At 35.2% G+C, this 26,799-nt stretch overlaps 2 non-coding genes across 2 annotated transcripts; both read right to left on the bottom strand.

Moving 5' to 3' along the window:
• Positions 1-5,744: 5,744 nt before the first annotated feature.
• Positions 5,745-5,826, bottom strand: TRNAL-AAG (transfer RNA leucine (anticodon AAG)). Its single transcript has one exon. It is a non-coding gene; the product is annotated as a tRNA-Leu (tRNA).
• Positions 5,827-17,383: 11,557 nt separating this feature from the next.
• TRNAL-AAG (transfer RNA leucine (anticodon AAG)) lies at positions 17,384-17,465 on the bottom strand. Its single transcript has one exon. It is a non-coding gene; the product is annotated as a tRNA-Leu (tRNA).
• Positions 17,466-26,799: the final 9,334 nt, after the last annotated feature.

The raw sequence follows: 26,799 nt of genomic DNA, 5'->3' as shown, positions 1-26,799 counted from the left end.
TCTAAGTACTATCTGTTCCAGTGGTGTACACAAAATTTCGTCAAGAGGGATACGTTATCCAAACGTGTTTATATTGCTAATATTTTAAATAATAATACGCTAATAGCAGCATTTACATGTGTTGTAAATACTATTCATATAGGCTTATAAGGTATGTGTCACCCTATTATGTAAGGTATGTGTCACCATTTTTACATAACAATCAGAGTAATTGGTCTGATTGTTCCTAAAATATTTCACAAACAACTTATAATACAAATAAACTTATAATTTATCAATGAACAACAATTAAACTAATATAAGTGTTAAATACACTTAAACACATACGAAGTTACAATGCCATCATGTCAGAATCCACACACCATCCAGTAATGATCTCATTCCAGTTGTACGATACTAATTATGACAGAAAATTTCTATTTATAAATAGATTGCTAATATGTTAATTTGGCTCATTGTCCTGTCGTACTTCTTGCTCAGGGTTCTTGAATTAAATGCTGTACATTTTAATTAATAGTGCTATAACAGACTAGGTGAAAAGGTATTTATATCACCATCATATGGCTCTCTTTTTTATCTTAAAATGTAAATTTTCTCATATTTAACTATCAGCACTGCATCATTCAAGGGTATTTAGATTACGAAACACGCTCAATTTTGAATTTATACCTAAATATATTATTATTATTATTATTATTATTATTATTATTATTATTATTATTATTATTATTATTATTATTATTATTATTATTATTATTATTAGTTTCCAATATATTTTAAAAGAGGTACTTAAAATCCAGTAAGAATTCTGCAAATATTTTTTTTTTATTCCTTTTAACCTCTGTTCAAAATATTCATTACCACTAGTTTCAGTTTTTTTCGCACAATATTTTTAGTACTAGAGCGTGGGAGACAAGGTGAACGGAATAACACTTTTAAAATTAATGTATTCAATTCATTGCCCACGCAACTGATTACTATCTTGTCTTAAGATCCGGGACAGTTATTAATAAAGGCTATGTGTTAAGTACACAATATATTAGGTTCCAATTGTACGCGAATGAAAAACTACTTTGGTTCACATCCAAATAAGAATAATAACTATTTTTAAACAGTGACTCTGAAGTCAAGAAGGATACTGGATAATAGTCTATCCTTATTACTTTATGAAAAATAATGAATCATTAGGTTTTTGCTTATTCATATAGGAAGAACATCCAAAAAGTTAGTAAACACGAAGAAGACATAATGACCTTGAAGCATTTATTGCCACATACGAGGCCTGTCTAAAAAGTATCCGACCTTAATTTTTTCCACGCAAAGTAGTGATTCTCAGGCGGCGCCACCGTGCACGGTGGAAGGAGGAACCTTAATGCGCATGCTTGAATTTTTTCACCGCGTTCGCGTGTGCCAGTCGTGAGCTGGTGGTCGCGAAGTGAGGTGCCGTTGGTAGTGTTCGTCGGATTTAGTGTTTCTCGCAAGATGACTGAACGAATTGAGTCATACTGCATCAAATTCTGTCAAAGGCTGGGTGATTCTCAAAGCCAAACAATTCGTAAGATTCAGCAGCGAAAACTCAATAGATATTTTAGAATAGTTACAGAAAAATTTGAGATATTTGAAATGTCGCTTATATTTGCCCCCCCCCCTCTCTTGGAAACCACAATATGGGCGCCCTTGTCTGGAAGAAGCACTGAAGACAAGTGTCTGAAATCGTGGTCTGAATTTATTGAAAAGCAGTGTCACCTGTATTGTATCTATGACAATATAGGATAGCCCAAAAGTAAGTATACAATCCGGTACTGATCTGCTTACTGTATTTCATATCATTTCTTATTGAAATTTCTTTATTATTTGTTCTTAATGTCATTTTACTTATACCTTAAGCCTGAAACAGCCGAAGCAAATAAACAAATAAGATAGAATATTATACCTGTTCAATGCAGAGGTGTATACCTACTTTTGGACCACCTGTAGGTCACTGTCTTCTTTATGTTTATCAACTTAGAGAAACTTGCTCTTTGAATGCACCTCGTACTCATTGGTAATCAAGGTTCGATACCAGCATCCCACATCAAATGTCAGTCGGATTAATGTCCCATATTTTTCTGATATTATTGTTAAATTTGAACTAATATACTGTTGGATTTTTAGACAATTGTAACACCAAACAAGAGACGAAGGACTGATCCTACATGTGTAGAGGATGAAAGAACATCAAAATTATTAGCAGTCCACTCGGACCAGTCACACCCCTAGAAACAGCTTCTACATGCGGACCAGAGAGCCACGGTTCAATACTAGCCGAGCGGTGTTATGATGTATGTCTGAACGGACAAACAATAGCTAGCCCGCTGCCAAAATAACATTAAACGACTTTTGAGAAAACTTTCCGAAATTACTCTCATCAAGAGTTAACTGCCCCTTGTGGATTTTTTCATTAAAAAAATTTCTTTTTACATACCGTAGAGTTGTTAATGGAATATTTACTATGAAATATAGAAAAATTGTCAAAATTGAGTAGTTTTTGAGAAAATTGTCCGGTAAAAGAAAATAATGTCGGAAAATAACGACCCCTTGCGGATTTTCCTTTTTTTAAATATGATGTACGTAATATTGTCGAGCTGTTGATGAAACGTATATTTTTGTAATATGAATGAAACCACCCGAGTTGTTTTCGAAAAAAAAAATCGTCCGAAAAGAACTCGGACTTCATTCCATAGGGATTTGCATCAACGCAAAGCAAAATTAGTCATAATCGCCATGAGGCTATAATTGCTTGTTGCTGTTCTTTTTGTTTTTATTTTCTTGCGTTGCAATCTCAAATTCATAGAAGACCGATATACTCGTAGAATGAGGGCTCTCATGTCTAAAGTAAACTAAACCTTCTGGGTTTTTCTTGATAAATTATTTATAACAGGTTATATGGTTGTTAATATATTATTGATCTTTGAAATATAAACAAAATCGTTTTCGAGAATTATTATTATTATTATTATTATTATTATTATTATTATTATTATTATTATTATTATTATTATTATTATTATTATTATTATTATTATTATTACCATCCAATAAATTACTGTACTCTTCTTTTAGAGATTAGTAGAACCCATGAAACGTGTAAATCAATTGATACGTTAAATTCATTTCTTTTTCAATTTCAGGATTTTCTTCTCTTTTAACGTTCTGCGAAGCTAAAAACGGAATCTATTGTTGAAAACAGTGATCGAATGATGGTTTCAGGCGATTTCTCCTGGAGAAATTTCAATACACATGAGCTAAAAATAGTACTGCAAAAATACTGATAAGATAACCATTGTTGAGCACAATTGTATATTTGCTTCGGGCGCGAATTTCACAGCTTCAACTGGGATTTCCCTGGGCATAACCTGAGATCATCTTTAGTTTGAAATATTTTGTATTAAAGTTTTCTACTAATATTTTCTCGTTTTGTTTATTCCCTTTATTTCCATTAAAATGAACGACAAGAGAATTTTTAAAACGCACTAACACAGTTTACATAATTTTAAATAATATTTTTTAAATCTTTACTGTTTCGGTTGGTGTCAAAATAAAAGTAGGAGGAGAGAAAATAAAACCGATACCTGGGTAGTATTATTAGTGATGATATGAAGTGTGAAGGTGAAACAAAAAGCATGGATAAGAATAGCGATGGAAGCCTTTAGGAGGAAGAAAGTCTATTTTGTGGGAAATTGAATAAAGAATTGAGAAAAAGATTCATAAAATGCTTCGAGCGGAGTATTGTACTGTATGGGTCAGAAAGATGGACATTACGCAAAAATTATGACAAACAACTGAAAGCTTTCGAAATGTGGGTTTGGAGAAGAACGGGGAGAATTATCTGGATCGAACAGGTGCTAGAAATGGGAGAAAAGAACAATTTTAGATATTATTAAGAAGAAGAAGAAGAAGAGGAGTAGCTAGTTGGGTTATTGGCTAAGAAGAAACTGTATCAGTAGGACGTGCTAGAGAGTATGGTGGCAGAAAAGAGAGGGAGAGGCCGAAGAAGGCTACAATTGATGGACGATATCAAAATAGAAAACTCGCACGTGGAACGATGAGGCTAGTGAAAGACTATGTAGTATGGAAGCTTCTGAGCTGCGGCAAGTGACCTGCCAATAATGGCAGAATTACCTATGATGATGATAGCGGTTTCGGTAATCATACAAGGTAGAAATTTTGTTGGAATATGTTTAGTACAAGGGGTCCAGAAGCACGTAAAAACAGAAAATTTACAGGAGAAATTAATGATGTAAGTACTTAGACGTAACATAACGTAACCAAATCTAACCTAGCCTAACATAAACTAACCTGAACTAACCTGAACTAACCTAATATTAGTAGAAATAAACGAAATTCTATCATTTTTTTTTTGAAAATTATGAGGGTCCCCTACACTAATATAACATAAACTAAACTAACCTAAACTAACCCAACATACCCGAAACTAACGAATGTGAACAGAAAGTACCAAAATTGTAACATTTTTTAGAGAAAAGAGCTGGACCCCTTCTGCTAAACATAGGCCATTTTGTTAATCTTACTTTTCTTTAGTAGTAAATATTATTTATTTAACTATAATAGCACTACCTAATTTAACTCTAAAGTAACATTTTACGTGCATTTAACACTGACATCTAAAGCAGAGAAGAATAATTTCCAATTTGATGTTTTGTAATGTCCCCATTTCGTGCTTCCATTCTCAACAAACCACCCAGAGAGGAAAAAGACCATATACAAAGCTGGCATTGGTAAGCTTCAGCAAGCTCATTTAGGCTCCTATTGTATTTATGAATATACAATATTTAGCATAATTGCAATTTGAATGCAATTTGTCTTAAAATCCTCATATAGACCCTATATACCTTCTGCATCTGAATGCTCCCCCCCCCCAAATTTAGAGAGGAATCGGCGCCGTTGAGCTCCAGTGGTGAAAGGAACGAGTGTCGTTATAGGTGGCAGGTGGAATATATCCCATTCAATAATTTCCGAAGCGATTCTTGGATTTCCTTTCGAGAAGATCTCGTTTTCTAAGAGTATGGTTTTCCTCATAATGTACTCCAATATTTTGAACGTCTTTCTCATATTTCGGGGGAAGAGGGACATATCTTCCAACATCTTCGTCCTTGTGTATTTGTATGTTTATGATTAGCTTTTAAGTACTATGAGTTACGGTAAACCATTAAATTTTTTCTATGAAATTAAACCAAGTAAAACATGTGGAGTTAAAAAATAACTTATGCATGTCAAATACAGCATGACTGCCGCTCCTACAGTATTTGAAAGCTAACAAAGCTATTAGTGATAATCATCAATGGTTTTCCAGATGTACTACTCGTAAATCCATGAATATTTATACAAAGAGCGTCATTTCAAATTTTGCCAGAAAGGGGGGGGGGAGGGCAAGATTGTCCACCTACATGATAGTTTCACGTTTTTTATTAGTATTTTAGAAAACAAGTTATTAAAAAGCATATGATTCTCAAACCAAAGTAGTCAACTTGCCTGGCAGGCTCAACTCTTAAATTTCAAGATTTAAAATACAATTATTTTCTTTATTTATTTAGTTGAGGACTATGAGGGAATGACGATCCTGTAGTTTTATATTTCAGAGTTGGCAATCATATATGAAAAGAAGCAAATTTTTAAATCTAATTAGCAACTTACTTTGTTACCTGTAATCCTTAGGAAAATATTAATAGAAGATAATAAAAACTTGGCAGCGGTGGGATTCGAACCCACGCCTCCGAAGAGACTGGTGCCTTAAACCAGCGCCTTAGACCGCTCGGCCACGCTACCACGATGTACAAGAATGCAGACAATTCAGTTACGTACTTAATTGGCGTTACAAGAATTCACATATCATTAATATACTTTCTTTTCCGCTTGCTTATTCTTTCGGTCACTTATGATAAACACTCAACTGGGTGAATTGTTAGTTTGTAACTTTCTAAGTACATGCACGTTAGACATACTATAATTCAAGGACATCAGCAACTGATTGATACACTAAAAATGAGCAAATTTAAAGTGCTATGGACCAGAAGGATATGACCTACAGGACTTTAACATTTGAATATCCAAAATATTATATCATGGAATTATGAAAGTTTAAAATAAATATGTTGAAAACCATTAAAGCAATCAAAAAAATTGTACAATATAGTGAAAACAAAATGCCGTATCGAAAACCACAAAGTGTTGTCATAGATGAGGCAGTGTTGCCAACTCAGCATAAAAATATTTTGTTTGAAATAGCACCATATACAAATGTCCACAGATTTAAAATTTACTATTGAGTTTAGTTGATTTTGAGTTTAACACCCAATTTATCAGTGAGGCTATATGAGATGGAACCTACTGATTAACGTGGGATCCGAACCACATGAGTTCCAGCCGGGAATCGAACCCGGGCCTCCGACGCCAAAAGCGCGTACGCTAACGGCTTAGCCACCGAGGAGTTCTAAAATGCACTATTATCTCTAAACATAACAGTGAGGTGCAGTGGTACAGTGTTACATACTGTTGGAGCTACGTGTGCTAAAAGTGTACAATGGAGAAGTCTGACACGTTGCTACAATGGGTAATAAAGGAATACATTAGAAAATAGTGAGGTTTCTGTGTTAACTTCCGTAGCCCCGGTGAATCAGCTGATAACTCGCGAAAACAAAATGTTACACGCGAGAAAAGAGACCCGTGTTTTTCGATTTGTGGTTTTCGATAATGTACTTTGTTCTCATTATATTGTGCGCCTTTTGTTTTGATTACTTTAACGGTTTTCAAGGTATTTACTTAAAGCGTATATATTTCCGTGATATAAATCTTTGAATATCCAAATGTTGGAGTCCTGTACGTCCTATCCTTCTGGTTCATATCACCTTAAATTTTGCTCATTTTGGTTTCTCATTTTGCTCTATCAGAAGTGCTATGTAACAGTCAGATTTAAGCGAAAACTTGTGGGACCTTTCCTTGTCAGCTTCAGTATCCTCAGTGGGGTTTACACTCACTCATCTCAATGAAACTCACACTCACTATTTAAGGAAACTCATTCCCAGTAATATCAATAAGGCTTATGCTAGCTTCTATTCCTAGACGACCCAGCTTGGGTTTGGTTTCTTTAATTAGGCTTGTAATAGCTTGATCTCCCTCTCAAAAGTCGTTGGGTTCGCGATCTTCAATGAGGCTTACTGTTAGTCTAGCTTGCGCTCGCTTGGACTCGGGCCCTGACTCGCTATCCACGTATAGGGAGTACTCTCATATGGACTTGTGTTCATGAAATGAAATGAAAGTTCTAGTCTTAAGTTCCACGCTTATGCAGCGAGACTATGAGGAAGACCGTGACAATATGATAATGAATGAATGATGAAATGATTAAACTTGAAGGAAACAGGAGAACCTAGAGAAAACGCACGCACCCGGTTTTTGTCTACCACAAAACGCTCATGGGGCGAGAAAGGATCGAACCACGTACTTCATGCACTAGAGGTGAGCGCTCTACCATTGAGCAACCGCGACCCCGGATTCTTAGCAATACATCGAGCTCGAAACAGATTGGGGCAGAGAAGTTTGCGCTTAGAGATCTAAATCGTTTTGGCAAAAAAATGTGAAACATATTGTCTTAGCTCATTCTGTTTGTAAATAATGTGTCGAAACAGAACCATTTGTTCCGTTCACGTCTTTAAATCCACACATTTTTTCATGGGCGTTGCTGAAATCTCGCACGAAGATCTGAGAGACAAGTACCCTTGATGACCATCAAAATTCAGGCGTCTGTTCTAAAACGTGCACTAATGTTTTGCCTTGCACTAGCCCACACAAAACACCCACAGAGACATTGGATGCATGGGTGGAACCAGCTCAGCTGACGTCCATTATCTCCGTTTTCTTGTTCTGTTTGATGATCTCTTGCAACATGTGTTCTGCAAAATCAACCAGAACAATTTTCCAACTCCGTCTTAATGGAATTTTTTCTCGTTTATTGTCATAAAGTAGATTCGCTTGTGATGTGTCTTAATGGCTTATGGAAATAAAGACTACATGTATCGCGTAATAAAAAGGTACAAATTCTTATCGTTCTACAGTACAACAAACTCATCTTGTAATTAAATAGAATTTGTCTTGTATTATTTTCTTGAGAAATGACCTTGAGAATGATTGTCTGTTATTCTGGTTGTTTTTGTATATCTAGTGTTAAAGCCTTATTTTGTTTTCTTCGGGAACCACAAAGACAAGCTGCGGTTTAATGTAGACAAACCAAAAGAAACCAAGTCAAAAATGAAATGAAATGAAATCTTTCAATTTTACGTCCCACGGTTATGCCGGCTAGGCTAAAGGAGATTGTGATGATGAGAAGTGAATGCAGTAGTGGGATGAATAAAGTGCGAGGAAACGGAAAAATCCCGAGGAAACCCACAAACACTGTGTTTGTACACCACAAAGCCCTTTTGGCGCGAGCTGGGATCGAACTAAGAACCCCCTCGCACCAGAGGTCAACGCTCTAACACCGACGAACCGTGCCCCCACACCAACTCTGATGAAGAATCCAATTCTTATGAGAAATCCAACCATATCCATTTTTATGACAATGCCCATGACTGTGCTTATGATCTATTTATTTTGTACATATTTTGTTAGCGCATCACAATTAACAGTATGTGCGCCGCTCTGGCGACTATGTGTGTGTCACTCTTCGAAGTATGTGTATCACTTATTAGAAGAAACAATGTGTTTCTTGACAGTGTATTTTCTTTTACATGCATGTATACAGTTAATAGACAAAGACACAATCTATTCTCCAGAATAAAAACTATCAATTGGTCTGTTATTGGTTATGAACGATATACTTCTCTTTAGTGCGATAAAATACATTTTTCTCCATTTTCTCGAAAAAACACGCATGAGAACTTATCCTCAAGTGTGTAAGTTTGTTCAACTCGATGTTACTTATTGATTAATATATGTCTAGGGCTCTAAGACGACCCATAATTACATTATGTGCTCTTCTGAAACACTGTTCAAAATTCCAAATGTTCTGGTTTCTCTTCAAAACATGTTAGTAATGTTATCAGTGCAGTATTTTAAAAAAAATACTGCATTTATTGCTCATCGATACTCAACTGATAGGAATAATCTACTCTTTTTATTAGTCATCAATACTCCACTGATAGAAATAATCTACTTTTTTATTAGTTATCAATACTCAACTGATGGGAATAATCTACTTTTTGTTGGTCATCAATACTCAACTGATAGGAATAATCTACTGTTTTTGTTAGTCATCAATACTCAACTGATAGGAATAACTTACTCTTTTATTAGTCATCAATATTCAACTGATAGGAATAATCTACTTTTTGTTAGTCATCAATACTTCACTGATAGGAATAATCTATTCTTTTTGTTAGTCATCATACAACGATACTTGTATTTTAACATCTTTATTATATCTTTATTTGTATTTATGGGCAAAATGTACTTTTAAAACTTGCACAAGCTGTTCAAGAAAGGAAGAAGAATATGAAAAAAGAAATAGAAGTAATTTCTTTTCTGTTGTTATGCGATGATATTTTATTATGATAGTGATTTGACGATGCGAGTTGAGTTGTCATAGTAACGAAAAAATAAATAATACATAACAAAGGATTCATCTCTTGAAAATTACATGTATAGTTTTTAAGGTGTGTACAAGTTTAATTTGTTACGTACTATTATAGTAAAAAGGGTGATGTCATAATACAGTGTTTATACGAATTTTGATAACATCAGTAACCTTGTTTATATAAATATATGAACTGTGGATCTTACGTTGTAAATAGGCGTCGTCCGCTCCAGGATTACGTTCTATAAATTTGGTGGTTTCCGCCAAGGATTATAGCCTATGTTAGGGATCTTATAAATTTGGTGGTTTCGCCTCAGGATTTTAGGAGATTTGTGTGAAGTTAAGTAAACAATCTCCTAGATAATTAATTCCAGGATTGCAGATTGATTTTGAGGTTACGTAGTGATTTTGCTGAAACTATTAAAACGGAATAGTATATACGTTATTAAGAAGTGAAAGAAAAAATTTCAGAAATATCAGAATGAATCTTCCTGGTACTGAAAATGCAACTGATTCAAATGGTAATATGGAGATGAACTCTCTTGACCTAGCTGATCTAATTAAACAGCAGATTGGACAACTGAGCCAAGATTTTGGTGAGCAAATGAATCAACAAATGGGACAAATGAATCAGCAGATTGGACAACTGAGGCAAGATTATGGTGAACAAATGAATCAACAAATGGAACAAATGAAACAACGACACTAACAGTCAACATTTATGAGAACAGATTAACCAAACAAATCAACGAATTGAACAAAGTTACCTTAAAATGGAACAGATTATATGTAGATTCACTAAAGTGCAAAATTCCCTTGAAATAGTAGAAACTATAGTTAATGATCACACTACCCCAATAAGTGAACCTGAACCTTCCACAGAAACTATAGAGAATATAGATCCTAAAATTTGCATCGACGAAGAAATATGACATCATTGATTTAAATGTGTGGATGAAATTTGCTGAATGTTCGCAAAAACATACTGCGGTATTGGTTGGATTACATTATCCCGACTTCTCTCTTCATTCGAATGTTTTTGATCGTCTTACTGATGTTGCGTGTAACGAAGATTTTAGTATGCATCAATATGCGAAAAGTTATGGTCATCTTCGTCTAGTGGATGCTATTGGTTGCTTGTATTCACGGTATATTCAACATGATATTAATTCTGGAGATAAAGAAATTGTAATAGAATCGTTTAATGATATGTACACGACATTGGTTTATGTAGCAAGAAGAAAATTGATCCCACTATTCGTGAAACTCAGAAAGAGAACACGTGTTCCCACTAATGCTTGTAGTGATTGGTCGATTGAGTTGGAGCTGTTGAAATGTTCACTCAACGAAAAGGCCAAAATGATATGAGTGAATGGTTTTACAGAACGTGATGCAATGTATTGATTTCAATCATCTAGATATGACACTGCAAAATTTTGAAAATCCATCAATGGTGCAATACAGTACTAACCTGAACCAAACTAACCTTAATCGAAACCAAGTTTGAAGTATCTATCTGAGATTAAAGTGTGATTCCAATGTAAAAGGTAATGTTAAATTCACGTGTACCGGTAATGTAACCGAATCTAATCTTTGTAGCAACAGTAATAGTAATCGTACTACACTTAAGAAGCATGTACTCATTAGATCTAATTTTCCTCAAATTGGATTTTGTAGAAATTCCATAGGTGGCACAAATTCTCAAAATAGGAAACAAAGAACTATAGAAGTAAGTAACGCGCAAGACTGTATTCCGGTTTATGACTTTCAATGCAACCTAAACGAATTCGTTGGTCATGTAACTTAAACTAAATTTACGGCGTCCGACAAAGCTATAATCAATTGATTTTTGTTTATTTTCACTGGAAATATCATTATAATTTCGTTTGTTATTCGTACTTTATTTAAATTCTATACAGATATAAATGTTAAATTCATTATCTAATGATCTAAACATTATCGAAATTTAATTTGTAATTTATACTTTTGAATTTATATATATAATATATTTGATCCTTTCTTGTTTAAAAGAGCAATTATGTAAATGTCATAATGATATCGTCTTCACAATCTTCTTAGTTTTGCCCGATAGGACCTAAAATTAAACAACTTTTATGAAGCTATTTAAATGTACCTCTTGTTATCGACGTTGAAATGTATAAATATTTGAAATGAAATTAATTAAGAGAATTCAGTTAAAATATGAAAATAATATTGATATAAAAGTAAATATGATATATGATTATATGAATTGTAATTTTTATATATACGAGGGTCATTCGAAAACTCAAATAATCAATATGTGATATCCAACGGTCCAGGATTTTTTTAAAACAAAAAAAACGGTTCTATTGTTTAGGCGCCAATCAATACTCAACTGATAGGAAAAAATCTATTCTTTTTTTTTTAGTCATCAGTACTCAACTGATAGGAATAATCTATTCTTTTTGTTAGTCATCAACACTCCACTCATAGGAATAATCTATTCTTTTTATTAGTCATCGATACTCAACTGATAGAAATACCTTATTCTTTTATTAGTTCCATTAATTCTTCTGCTTCACGGGAAAAGAATTGATATAACAACATTTAAACTATATTTATTTCTGGAATATATTGTGTAATGACTTGTGCGTATCTTTCAACGTTAATGAATGCTCTTCAATATGTTCGTACAGTCACTTTACCAATTTATAAGTGTTATACTATGAATCATGTAAGACTAAAATCAGTGATTGAGAGCTAAAATTTGGGTGAACTAATGTTGTCAACGTGACTCGTGAAATTTCTCCTCTTGTCTCGAATTTAAAAAGGTACTTCTCGTGTCTTGGGCAACACTAGTACCGAGGAGGGGGGTTTCACTACACCACAAGGAAGCGAATCTGACGGCATGACCATAAACCAGGGGAGTCTGATGAAACGAATCCTTGTAAATTGAAAACGGGACCAAAATCCAAGGCATGTCTACCTCAGATTATGGTTGTGATGCCTTAGGTGTGGTAAAACGATAAGCCATATACCCCATGCTCTAGTGCTCCATACAGACAAGTGTAGCAATCATCGGCCTAATACATTAGATTACTCGGCCATACCAGGTATGGCCGAGGCTTTCAGGCTTTCATATTCAGAAATCGATACTGTTTTTTTATTACTCAATGACTGTAGAAAGAAAGGAGTGCGTTTCATTTCACATTGTAAAACACGTTAGATTTCCAAACTATAGTAGTCCAATATTCTGAACAAGTGATTGGTTTATCAATTCCAATCTCACTAGATGGATACTGTATGATCCTAGATGGACAGGAAGATGAAAACTACTCTTGGAACAATAAATCAATTAATCAATCAAGAAGATAACTTCTTGTTACCCCTATCCGTTTTTACGGTATGACCAAATTTATTAAATCGGAATCGATATATTTTTTCAACTTTCGCTTGCAATTGAAAGATTGAAACAGAGATTGATCCTATTCTTTGCACACCAAATTTATGTATGAACAAGTAGCAGTACCATGTGTTCACCACGTGAAGTGTTTCGGTTTACTTGGCATGATATTTTCTCAGTATTGAAATCGGAAGTGATTGTAAGTTCCTACCACTTCCGGTCAGGCCCGTATCCAGGGGGTCTAGGGAGGCTGCCCCCTAAATTTTTTCGGACCCCCTCTAAACTTTTCACGGTAGGCTTGCAAATGAACTATAATGTGGTTGGATGGGGCCCCCCTAACTTCAGCCCCTTCCCTACATTTTTGGGCTGGCTACCACCCTGTTTCCGGTTTTGGTAGAAAGATTAGAGTGGAGATACAATACATTCTTGGGACGCTTAATTGGTTGCAGAAACTGTTTTCTTGCTATCTAATATCGCTTTTATTTTATAGTGATCAACGTTAAAAGCAAAGGTGCTTGATTTTCTCCCAATCCTGGTTTAAATAGAGATATTAAAGCAGAGATGGAATATAATTTGGGTCGCTTAATTAATTGCAGAAAACCGCTTCTCTCTAGCTATCTATTACCGTTTTTACTTTGTGTAAAACTGCTTTGAAATCGAAAATGTTACTACATTTTGGCTACTTTCTACTTCACCGACCTCAATAAAGAAACTAGAGCTTGGGTTGAATACTCGGTAGTATTCTTACAACACCAAATATAGAGTACATTATCCATTATCCTCCGGCTGATTATTATGTTTGTACATTGTCCGTAGTTTTAAATTTTCTTTTCTTTATCTTTTTTTCTTTTTTCTTTTTTTGCAACGATAAATTACTGCATTAAAAGAAACTTTCTTTTAAAAAGACTTTGTGATAAAATGTTGTTAAGGAAATTCTATTACAAAAATAAATAAGGTGTTTTAACAACATGAAAAACCGAAAATAGTTATCTATGGTGCAAATGTAGAAAAAAAATCTAAACCAACAAACTTGTAACTACAGAAAACTACACCTTATTAAGTCATAACGTGTATGTATGGCTTCCTACTGTAAATTAAAATAATTCGAAAGCATTTGCGTGTAGAATAGTGTCCTTTTTCGGATGATCCACGATTACATGTTTTCAGATAGACCGGCTAACGATTGAATATACGAGGGCCATCCGGTAAGTGGTACCTTTTTGTGCAATAAAGACACAATAGTACATATTAACAAATATGCACATTTTTATTGTAAAAAGCATACTTTACACTATTTCTCCACATAATCACTAAGCAAATTGAGGCATTTGTCATACCGTGTGACGAGTTTTTGTATTCCAGCGTCATAGTCCTCCGCCGCCAGCGTATTGAGATACGTAGTCACGCCTCGTTTAAGTTCTTTATCGCTGTCAAATCTTTTTCCCGCCAGAAAGTCTTTAAGCTTCGTAAAAAATGAAAATCCGAAGGGGTGAAGTCCGGGCTATACGGTGGATGGTCGAAGGTTTCCCACTTGAATTGCTGCAGAAGTTGTTGTGTTTTCGCAGCTGCATGGGGCCTGGCATTGTCATGAAGGAGAATGACGCCTGTAGACAACAGACCTCGCCGTCGATTTTGTATTGCCACCGTAATTTCTTTAATGTTTCACAATACGCATTAGCATTAATTGTGTCTCCACGGGCCATAAAATCAATGAGCAGTACACCTCGTGGATCCCAGAATATGGTTGCCATGAGTTTCCTGGTGGACGGAACTCTTGAATTTTTTTGGTTTGGTTGGTGAATGATCGTAATGCCACTCCACGGACTGTCGTTTACTCTCAGGTGATGCATAACAAACCCATGTTTCGTCCCCTGTAATGATGCTATTCAGGAAAGAGTCTTCTTAATCGGAATAACGTTCCAGAAACGTCAGTGCTGCAGCCATACGCTTGGTTTTGTGCTCATCTGTGAGCATGCGAGGGACCCACCTTGCACAGATTTTTGAATAATGCAGATGGTCTTTGACAATTTCATGAACAATTGTTCGTGACACATTAGGAAAATGTTCACAGAGTTGTGACGCGCCGATCGTTCCTCACACATTCGTCTATTGACCTCAGTAGTTCGTCTGTAATGACAGATGGTCTCCTTGAACGCTCCTCGTCGTGTGTACTCCCCCTCCCCAGGTTGAAGTTGCGAAAACGAACCAGCGCCGAACAGACGACTCGTCCATCACATTGTCTCCATACACTTCCTTTAATTGGCGATGAATTTCACAAGGTTCGAACGTTTCGTGCATTAAGAAATTTAATCACGGCCCTCACTTCACAACTGGCGGGGTTCTCAATTCGTTTAATCATTATAAACGAGCACAGACACAACACAGGCACTGCTAGCGTCACGCAACCTCGCACAGAGCAGGCAGACAAGCCACTGACGTGGTCTGACCGTGCCCAGCGGCTCCCCGAGTCGTCAGCGCTTCATGCGGCGCAAATGGGTACCACTTTCCGGATGGCCCTCGTATAAGGGTAACCAAAAAAGTTATGTCGCTTTTTCACCCACCATCTTCGAATATTGATATGTTACCTAAGACTACCTGGAAGATCAAAAATAGTCCCCATCAACATAGACGACCTTCTGCCAAAGTTCTGGGAGGCCATGGATTCTATCGCGATAGAACTTGATGGGCGTGAAGTGAAGAAGGTACCAAGTGCATTTTGCACCTCTACTAGGGATTTTAACTGGCCTCCTCTAAGGTGATTGTCCAAGGAATGAAACAGGTGATAATCGGGGACGGTACAATGTTCGGGGAGTATTGCGGATTTACTTTGTACATGTGTTGGTCTTCCGGCATGTGGTGCGTCTCCGAGTGTTTCGTCAGCGTGTTTGAACTTGTTAAACCACCGCTGCACTGTCTGCGTAGTCATGATGTCCTCACCAAAGGCCGGTCATGTCTTCCACCCCGCTGCATACGCAAGTTCCCGGTGTAACTGAACTGCCAAAACCAGGTAGTATGTCTGATATACTCTGACCAACATCTGACCTTCGCCTTATCTCCATTCACATCGAACTCACGGCGTGAGAGTCAACTGAACACAGACCTGCACAGAAAGAACAGAACTTTCTTGGTTACCTTGATATATATATATATATATATATATATATATATATATATATATATATATATATATATATATATATATATATATATATATATATTCTAAAATGACCGCTATGGATTCAATGGTATAGCGGTTATCTCTAATGCGTGGAATACAATGTTTGATCCCACTTCTCGCCAAGTGTTTTTTCTGGTGGATAAAATTGTGTTCGTGTTGCATTTTTTCGAAGTTCTTCCGATTTCTTCTACTTCCTCATTCCTTTATTTCGTTTTCTTCATTCTATAATTTCCTTTATTAGCATTATCACCGTGTTCCTTAACCTCGGAGAATGACGTGGAACGTTAATCTAATATTAAAGAACACATTGTATGAAACTTCCAATACTAATGCGTAGGATAGTTTGAAAAACAGAAGAATTACCTATTATTATTAGTTGAAGTGAAAGCAACTATATGTTGTTATTTATTAAGCTATGGAAAAAAATTAAATAAATCAAAGGAGAAACTATTAAAAAAAAGAAATCTAGAAATAAATATAAGTTATAATTAATGAGTATAATGTAAAGTATCTATACAGTATTTAATTTTGTTCTAAATCTGTCTATATTTGTGATATACATGTATAAAACTGAAATAAAATATATTGTACATGTAGTATTTTAGCTATATTTTAACTTGTTTCTTCGTAAACTTGACATTGTGAAAAATGACCTATGTAACTCCCACATTCAGCAAAACAATAGAATGTTACGAGAGGCAGAACTGGTTCTAAAGTAAATGATTTGTAGTTGTCTAACATGAACATTCTATGATATATCGCATGAATTATATCTAATAGTGTGTACACAGTACATGTATGTCCAAATAGGATAATAATTAAGACTTGACATGTAAAACTTTGAATATAGAAAATCGAGACAGACATGAACATAATATATCAAAACTCGATCGACATACACGTACAACAAAATATCACATTTCTAGTTTTACCTCCACAATTGAAATGAACATATTTTATTGTATTATTCCCGGGTTGAAACCCTGCTCCCGCCAAGGGAACTTTGTGGTGGACAAACGCCGTGTGCGTGGGTTTTCTCGGGGTTCTCCCACTTTCTTCATTCCACAATTTCATTCATTTCTCATAATCACTGTCTCCTTTAGTCTAACCGTGGGACGTAAAACTCAAAGATTTCATTTCATTCTTTCTTTGTTTCCTCTAGTCCTATAGAAAATTTATGGAGGATAAAAAAAGTTGGCAGCGGTGGGATTCGAACCCACGCCTCCGAAGAGACTGGTGCCTTAAACCAGCGCCTTAGACCGCTCGGCCACGCTACCACGATGAGACATTCAGTTAAGTAGTTAATTGGCAGTACAAGAATTCACATCTTAATTAACTTTCTTTTCCGTTTGTTTATTTTTTCAGTCGCTTATGAGGCACATTCAACTAGGTAAAACATTGTTCATTTATGGCTTTTTCTAGATACATGCACGTTGGTTACGTTATAATCCAAGAAGATTGTCAACTGATGATACACGGTGCTAGCAGGCGTGTACTTATTAGGTAGCTAGCGTAGCTGAGCCACTTACAACAATCTTCAGCCCGTCTGAAACTTTCAGTTTCTGGTTGGTAAGTACGAATATAAGGCGAATAAACTATCCCCTTCCAAAAATGATTTCGGCTCCACTGTCTTAATGTTCTGGTTGCATTTGGTCGTAGAAACAGACACTCAAATACGCATGACACACACACAAAAAAAGAAATGAAATCTGGAAGTTTTACGTCTTACGCTTATGCCAGCTAGGCTATAGGAGACGGTGATGATGAGAAACGAATTAAATAAACTAATGAAGGAAGTTTCTCTAGTCACAGCAGGAGGGGTGGGATAGTTCTCTACCCAAAGCAGCCTGAGGTTTAAGGATCTCTTTAGCCCACAGAAGCTAGAGCGATATTAAGTGCGAAAGGACGTCCTGGCTCACAGCAGCCGCGACGACTCTCTGCCCGCAGCAGCTGAGAAAGAAAAGCATCTCTCTAGTCCAGTGGTGCTCAACCTAATTTCTATCACGACTCCCCATTTTATCACATCCTCTTGCCAGCGACCTCTTATAATTTTTGGTTTGTAATAAGTTTGTGTGGAATTTCCAATATACTTTTTTGAGGAGTTCCACGATATCCACCTATTTCTATAATAGTAGAACCCATTTCTTGTATATAGTGGATACAGTAACTTTCTTAACTTTCCTAAAAGCGAATTGATTAAAACAAATTTGATCAGTTCATTCATATTACAAATATCGAATTCGATCCGTCATACTGTTTTTAAATGGAGGACGTTTGAAAATTTTAAAACTTCATAACTCCCTTAATTTTGGATTATATGATAAAAAATAAAATAATTTGTAATTTAGGTTAAAAAGACTGGGACAGTTGTTAAAAAAAACGTTGTTGAATATTTTAAAGGATTTCATAACGTGTATCACGAATATTTAACAGAACATTGCTGTACTAATGAAATCATACCATGCTCAGGTATCTAATTAGCCTTCAATTTTAATTGTATTTCGATATGCAGGTTTTGTTGCATTTTGATTTTTCTGGTATTTCAATATGCAGTTCTCATTAGTTTCATATCGTACCTTTTTCATTAAAATTGTTTTTTTTTTTTTTTTTTTTTTTTTTTACCAACTCTGCACCTGCTGAAAATGTTCGGTAGACCTATTTTTTGTTGTTCTTAACAGTGTGCATAAAGGTAAAAATGTGTATCAGAACAAAATTCAAAATAATACTTAAAAATGTCTTCCAATATTAGATTCTAATTATATTTATCACTTCCGCGCATTTTCGCAACCCCCAGGTTGAGAAACCCTGCTGTAGCTCATAGCAGACGCAGGGGATGAAATAGGTCTCTAGCCCACAGCATCCGGAGTAGATATAAGAATCTCTCTAGCCCACAGCAGCCGGAGAGAGGTTAAGTGAGAAAAGTAAGTCCTGGCTCACAGCATCCAGGATAATGCTTCTCAGCCCACAGCAGCTGAGAAGGGAAAGGATTTCTCTATCCCAGCGTTTCTCAACCGCTGTGTCGCGATACATTGGTTTATCGCAAGATTCTTAATGAATTCTAAGGTTTCACTAGTTTTCAGTTTGATATCTTATTTTATTTCTGATAGTAATATTTTTTCTCATATGCCTGTTTTAGAGTCATAAGTTTCTTTTATGTTAATATGCTTCTATTCAAGAGTCTTACGTAATTTGCTTGTGAGATTTGTATCTCATAGTCATTCTATACGTATTTTTATATGTTTACTTTTTGCATCTAGGAAAAAAATCATATGCAGGGGTGTCACGAAAGTTTGAAACGTACTTTGGTATGTCCCAAAGAAGAAGAAAAAGGTTTAGAAAGGTTGCTCTGGCCCACAGCACTCGAAGAAGTAAAAATGATGTCTCTAGCCCACAGCAGCCGGAGAAGAGAAAGATGAGGAGTACCAGTCCCAACGCAAACTGATACGGAAAAACAGGTAGATATTCTCGGCAGGTTTTCTGTTAGTTGAAGTATCGGGCTTGTTGCCCATTTCTTCTATATGCCTTTGTAAGCTTGACTTTGTTGTTGGTTATATTTTAGATATTATATTTTAGATGAGAGAAAAGTAATAATGTGTTATCTCTCCTGTTGCTCACACGCCGTATATTTACTGTTGGCTGTATCACATTCTTAAGTCCTTTTAAAGATGGGGATAAATCTGCGATTTTTTTTTTTAAAAAAATCAAATGTCTGAATATTGTCTACATTACATTGTCTACATTGAATTGGTCAGTACATTATAGGGAAAAGACTTTTAGTTTGTGTGAAGCATGGACGAAAATGTGCTTTTCCGTGTGTTCGTTCGTGTTTCTTCCGTGGTTACATATTTTTTTTTTTTATGTTTCTTATGATCTTTTAAATTTAATCTTTCAGTATAATGACTTTTATTATTTTTAAAGAATGTTTCATTTAGTTTTTTTTTCCTACTTTATGCATGATGTGTGTTTCTCTTGGTATTCTGTGAAATTTTAATTGATGTAGAATTTCTGTACATTCCGAGCCAGATCTGACACGAAAATTCTCTAAATTTGCTCATGTCCATTCATAGCTGTGGCCGAAGTACATATCTGTTAAATCTCTCGCACTGGCAAGTTGATCGAATTTGGATAATTCAGGTCAATAATTCAGGAAGATAAATATTGTATTTCAACTTCGATTAACCACTGGAAATTAACTATTGGATAGCTGTTAACCAAATTATTATGATTATTATTATAAGTTTGCTGTTTAATGTTCTACATTTATGTACCGAGGATAAGGGAGACAGTGATGATAAAAAAAAGGCGATAAAAGTAGGAGGAAGCGGGAGATCTCCAAGAAAACCCACACACATGGTGTTTGTCTACCACAAAGTCTACTTGGCATGAGCTGTAATCGAACTCGAGATACCAGCACCAGAAGTGAGTGTTCTACCACTGAATTACTACAGAGCAAAATAAATCTTCCAAAAAGTGTCCTTTCAATAATGGGTAACTCGGCCAATTAGAAATAAGAATTTGTTGACATTTTCTACTTTTGGCCTATCACAGACAAACATTTGTTGATATATTTCTGTTGTGTCTTCTACCCTGTATTCTAGTAATCACCAAACACGATGTTAATAGTAAAAGGTGAAACCAATCATAATTCTGTCACACCAAGGTTACAGTTATTTTTTCCAGCGGAATAAATCAATACAACATATTTACAATTTGCTTACTTTATGCTGGGTGTTTCAAAACAACACCGGCAACATTTGGAAGGTGAATCCTGACACCAAGATAAGACAAAAAGTATAAACGAACCTGGGTGCACAAATGCTTCCTTTCGGAGTTATAGGCTGCCGAAAACACGAAAAAATGAACTTTAAAGTCCATAGCTCCAAAACTATGGAACCTACCGCTATCGGGTCAAGACTTCACTTAGGAACTAATATGTACGCTATCCAAAAAATACATGTTTTATAATCCTGCGGTACTTCTGTACCAATTTTTATAGAAGCAGTTGGCTACAGGCATATAATGTGAAGTACTCACCAACTACCTCTCTAAAAATTGTTGTGGAAGTACTACAGGATTCTGAAACTTGGATAATTGGTTATGACACATACTAGTTCCAAAGTGAAGTCTCGACCTGACTACGGTAGGTCCCATAGTTTTAGAGCTATGGACCTTTGAAGTTTATTTTTTCATGCTTTCGGCAGCTTACAACTCCGAAAGGAAGCATTTGTGTACCCACTTTGGTTTATATTTTTTGTATTATCTTGGTGTCAGGATTCACCTCCCTAACGTTGCCGGTATTGTTTTGAAACACCGTGTATATATTATAACTCATTTTCCGTAGTTGATTTAGTTCCCTTGAGCAACACCAGCTTTCTGGAGGGAAAAGCCACGACTACAACAAGGGGTGGGGGGAAGCCACTAAATTAACCAATAAAGAATCTTCAAGGTGGAAAATAGCCACGGAGTTCTCCAAGGTAATACTCTCGAACTGGCCGGTGTATGAAGACAGAGCACGGTAGGAAAGAAATACGATGATGGAAAGAACAGAGGGCAGTGTGCAAATGCTGCGAACAATCGACTATTCTGTCGATGTTCTTGTTTGCCTGCCACTACTCCGTGTTTAATTAATGTAAGGTGAACTGCAACTTCTTCCAATCTCCGTGGTGTTTACTAAAGAGAAAAAGCAACAAGCTGTCACGTCATAGAAAATTCAGTTGAAAATGACTTGCCTAAGAAATTAATGTAAATACAGAGTTTGGCTGAAGTGTAAAACTATTTTCGTAACACAAGACTGATTATGTTTTTAAAAAATCGAATTTCTAGTTTAACATTCTACGCTCATGCTTTTTTAGGCTAATAAGGACGGATGTAATTAACGAAAGTTAATGATTATAAACAATAATTGGTGATGTTACAAATTAAACTTGAACAAGCTAAATTTTTTCAAGTCCAGTCTTAAATATAACATTTCACCTCAAATTACATGAAATGTATTTTTAAAAATAAGACAGAAAACCTGTCTTTAGGTTTGTCATTTAGTTTCGTTTTAGCGTTCTAATTTACAAATAGATTAGTATTTTGCATTATGAGCATTATTATTATCATCATTATAGATACTCTGCCATTATTCGCAGGTCACTTGCTGCAGTTGAGAAGCTTTCATACTTCGATTTCTTCAGCTAACTTATTCATCTTTACGTACGATTCTTTTTGTTTTAGTATCATCCATCAAAATTGTAAACTATTTCGCCCCCTCCCTCTCTTTTCTGTCACCATTCCTTCTAGCACGTCGCTCATGATAAAGTTTCTTCTTAGCCACTGTCTCAACTCTCAATAATATCTAAAATTGTTCCTTTTTTCTCTCCCAATTTCCAACATCCTTTCATTCGTTTTCCGTTCGACCCAGCTAATTCTCTACACCCACATTTCAAAAGCTTCCAGTACTTTTTTAAAATCATTTTTTGCATAATGTCCATGTCTCTGTGTACTAACCCGCTAATATTAACAGTAATGCAGGTTGTCACCCTTGTCTAGCAAGGATATGTATATGTATACGTGTAATTATACCCATAGAAATACGTAGGTAACCGATTTTTGATTGTCCATATTTTCGGATCAACTGGATGTATCACCTCCATTAACGACCTAAATTCCAAAGTTTTGATGTTCCACATCCTGACTAAAATTAACGATAATAAATCAAGTAGTTCTTGAAGGGGTACGGACAAAATCTCGTCGGGCCGAAACCTCGCCTGGCCAATACTTCGCCGCCCAAAACGTAGTGTCCTAAACCTCGCCGCCCAAAACCTCGTCTCCCAAAATCTAGCGAGCCAAACTCTCGCCTAGTCAGAATATAGCATATAAATTAATTTCTAGGAAACCAAACTCCTTAAGAATTATCCGAGAACATTTCTTTTTAATTACTCTATTTTTACCAAAGACGTTTTGTATCATCAAATTATTTAGGAACAAGTTTTATTTTTTTTTATTTATTACAATTTCCGACTCCTCGAAACAACTAACGTAAGTACAGAAGCAAGCTGTTTCTGCGTTCAATTACAACTCATTAACAACTTTAGTATTTAAACAAAAACATCAAAGAAGAATTTGTACTACATATGTAGTTTAAACGCTGTTATACGAGATGAAACGTATTATTTTCATTGTTCTTTTTGAATGCTTCTAATCTATCTTCTTGTATCACAAGTACTAAAAAAAAAAGAAAAAAGAAAGAAAGAAAATGCACAATGTTATGGTTTTCCTGTCTGACGAACAGGAAGTTTATATCTACAAATACTTTTACGTATATACGTACATATAACAATGTAAAAACTTCCTGCAGGCAGACTGCAATACTCTAGCCGCAAGGAGAGGAAAAGATTGTGGTATCCTGGAAAACTAGATATTTCCAGCGCAATGTTTCTTATACTTAAAAAAGATATATATATTAAAGCTACAACTAATTACGTTATCTCACAGTGCCATCTCTTTGTCTAAATAAGAAAATATACTAAATTAAGAGCACTTATTGACTATTTCAGGACATCGTGTGTGTTATCGCGTTTTAAAAAATGAATATGTGTTTTCTAAATTTTTTTGTACACAACAAAATATTTAGGTTACTATGTTTTAACTTTATTTTAAAATGTATTTTTACTTTTATTTAACATACACTCTTAACAAAGTGGATAAATTACTAGCATATTATCTCTTATATCTTTGAATCATGTGACAATTATTTATCCTTTTCACTCTATCAACGAATTATGAAAACTTTGATGTAGGTCTTCAAAACAAGTAGACTCCATATTTTGTTAGAGGATTTATTAAGTGATTTTCTTGTTTTGTAGTAGTTTAGTAAAATAAATGAAGAAGTTGTTCTTTGTACAGTCTTGTAGCTATAACACGAGTGTCCACCATTTGAGCGTTCTGGGAAGAAGTGTTGGCATGTGAATGGAAGTATTTAAAATAAAATATATCGTCTATTTTCTAAAATTATTTTTTCAATCAAATTTCTTACATTTTGTAGTCTTTCATTTGATTTTTAAATAGTTTCATCATAATCATTATCATAGGTATTCTGCCATTATTGGCAGCTCACCTGCCGCAACTGAGAAGTTTCCATTTTCCAGAGTCTTCTGCTAACCTCTTCGTCTTTACTTATGATTTTACTGTTTTGATATCGTCCCTTAATTGTAGCCCTCTTCGCCCACTCACTCTCTTTTTTTTGCCATCATACCTTCTAACACGTACTTCACGATATAGTTTCTTCTTAGCCAATGTCCCAACCAGTTTCTCTTCGTCTTCTTAATAGTATGTAAAATTGTTCTTTTCTTCCCTACCATTTCTAACACCCTCTCATTCGCTTTCCGCTCGATCCAACTAATTCTCTTCGTTCTTCTGAACAGTCACATTTCGAAACCTTCCAGTCGTTTTCGTCTTTTTTGCATAATGCCCATACAGTGCAATACTCCACACGAAGTATTTTATGAGACTTTTTATAAACTCTTTATTCAAGGTTCTACAAAATAGTGTTTTCTTTCTCCTAAATGCTTCTTTCTCCATTCCTACCCTTTCTTTTATTTCATATTCGTACTTCATACCATCACTAATAATAATACCCGGGTATCGACACATAGTCATCTGTTCTATTTTCTATCCTCCTACTTTTATATTTGACACCAACCCCTTCGTTCCAATCATCATGGCTTTTGTCGGTCTAAAATTTATTTTCATCGCATATTCTTTACAGCCCTTACTCAAGTTTTCTTACAGCTTATTGCTTTTCTTTTCAGATTCCGAAACAAAAGGTTATATCAACTGCAAACCGTATATATCTGATCATTCTACCTCCTACTGAAATGTTCTCATTTTGTAGGCTCTTTCTCGCTATCTCTTCTAGATAGATATCGTATTGTTGGCGGGGGACAGCATTCCTGTCGAACTCCCCTTCCAATTGCACTTTCCTCTGTTATTTCCTCCCTTATTCTAATATTTACTATTTGATTCATATATGAGTTTCTTATCAGTCTTTGATCTTTCTATTCCAACCTAACCTTAGTTAGAATTTTCAACAACAATTGCAAATTCACATAGTCAATAGCCTTTTCTAGATTAATAGCCCTTTTTCTATAAATCTTTCTTTTTGTCTATAAATCTTTCACCGATCATCCTTAATAATCGAATTGCATCTCTTGTGCCTTAACCTCTCTTGTACCCGAACTGTTTCTGCTCAACTTCTTCATTTGTTCCTTCATACAACGTTCTATTCAGAATTCGGAGCAAACTTTTAGTTCTATAATCCTCACATCTCTTTGGGTTCAATTTCTTAGACATCTATATCAGGTCTGTCCAAATGGCAGCCCGCCAAACCATTTTCTGTGGCCCACAAATCATTCATGATTTACGATTGTTATAACTAATAATATTTTAATTTATATTCATTCATTCTTTTAATGTTTTCACTCTTCTTTCGGAATAAGGTATCCATTTAGCGCTTCTATAATACAACAAAAAGGCGCGGGCATCCATGGCAACACTGGAGTCGGTAATGTAATCGTTGCTGAAAGGGACGATTACTTCAATGAACGAATATATATTTGATCTAGCTTTTTAAATCAGACCCTTTCTTCCTCGAACTTTGCCTAGAAGCCATAGCGCGCAAGAAATACACCACTTCTTGTGATAAACACAATTTAGCATACTTTCCAAGTTGCAATCGTCTGACATTAGATCTTGAAAATGAGCATTTAATTTTTCTGAGTTCTGTAGAGATATACAGAGTACGACGAAAGAATTTAATGTGAGGTTCTCAGATTTTGACAAACTAAAAAACGACATTGCATTATTTACTAATCCATTACAATAGACATCGAAGAACAACCTCCAAACTTACAGCTCGAACTTGGTGACCTTCAGACTGACCCATTCATTCAGACAAGAACAAAGAAAGGAGTAGATTTTTCAGGCTACTTTCTAACGAACGTTTCCCTAACTTTTGTGAGTTGTGTCCGAAAATAGTGTCAATGTTTGGTAGTACTTATCTGTGTGAAAGTGCATTTTCCACCATGAAAATTGTAAAGAATCGCTCCAAAAGCTGCCTTAGAGATTCTTCTCTTTTACGTCTGCGGGTTACATCTTTTACAATAAGAGGAATGGATATAGATACCCCAGCACTTGTAAACGCTGGTAGTCACCCTCATTACTCACATTGAGTAGGTATGTAATATTTCAAATATATTTTTTAATATTTTTCTTTTGTAGTGTAATATTATTATTATTATTATTATTATTATTATTATTATTATTATTATTATTATTATTATTATTATTATTATTATTATTATTTGCGGCCCTCCACCTTAGTAGTAAAGGCGGTTATGGCCCTCAGGCTCATTATAATTGGACACCACTGATCTATATCATGATCGTCTTCAACAAGTTTTTTGACCACTCTCCTGTTTCATATATTTCGTTGCACAGCCGAAATTCTTTCTTCCCTTGTCTCCCATATTATTAATGAATTCTATTGGTATATTATACATCCCGGTTGTCTTCCTAATTTCGGATATAACTTTTTGAAAGTCATCCCGAAGAATATTAAAACCCCTT

Source organism: Thermobia domestica, unplaced genomic scaffold (genome assembly GCF_964235325.1).
Source record: "Thermobia domestica unplaced genomic scaffold, izTheDome1.hap1.1 HAP1_SCAFFOLD_138, whole genome shotgun sequence".
NCBI classification, from domain to species: domain Eukaryota; kingdom Metazoa; phylum Arthropoda; class Insecta; order Zygentoma; family Lepismatidae; genus Thermobia; species Thermobia domestica.
This window is presented reverse-complemented; position numbering and strand designations above follow the sequence as displayed.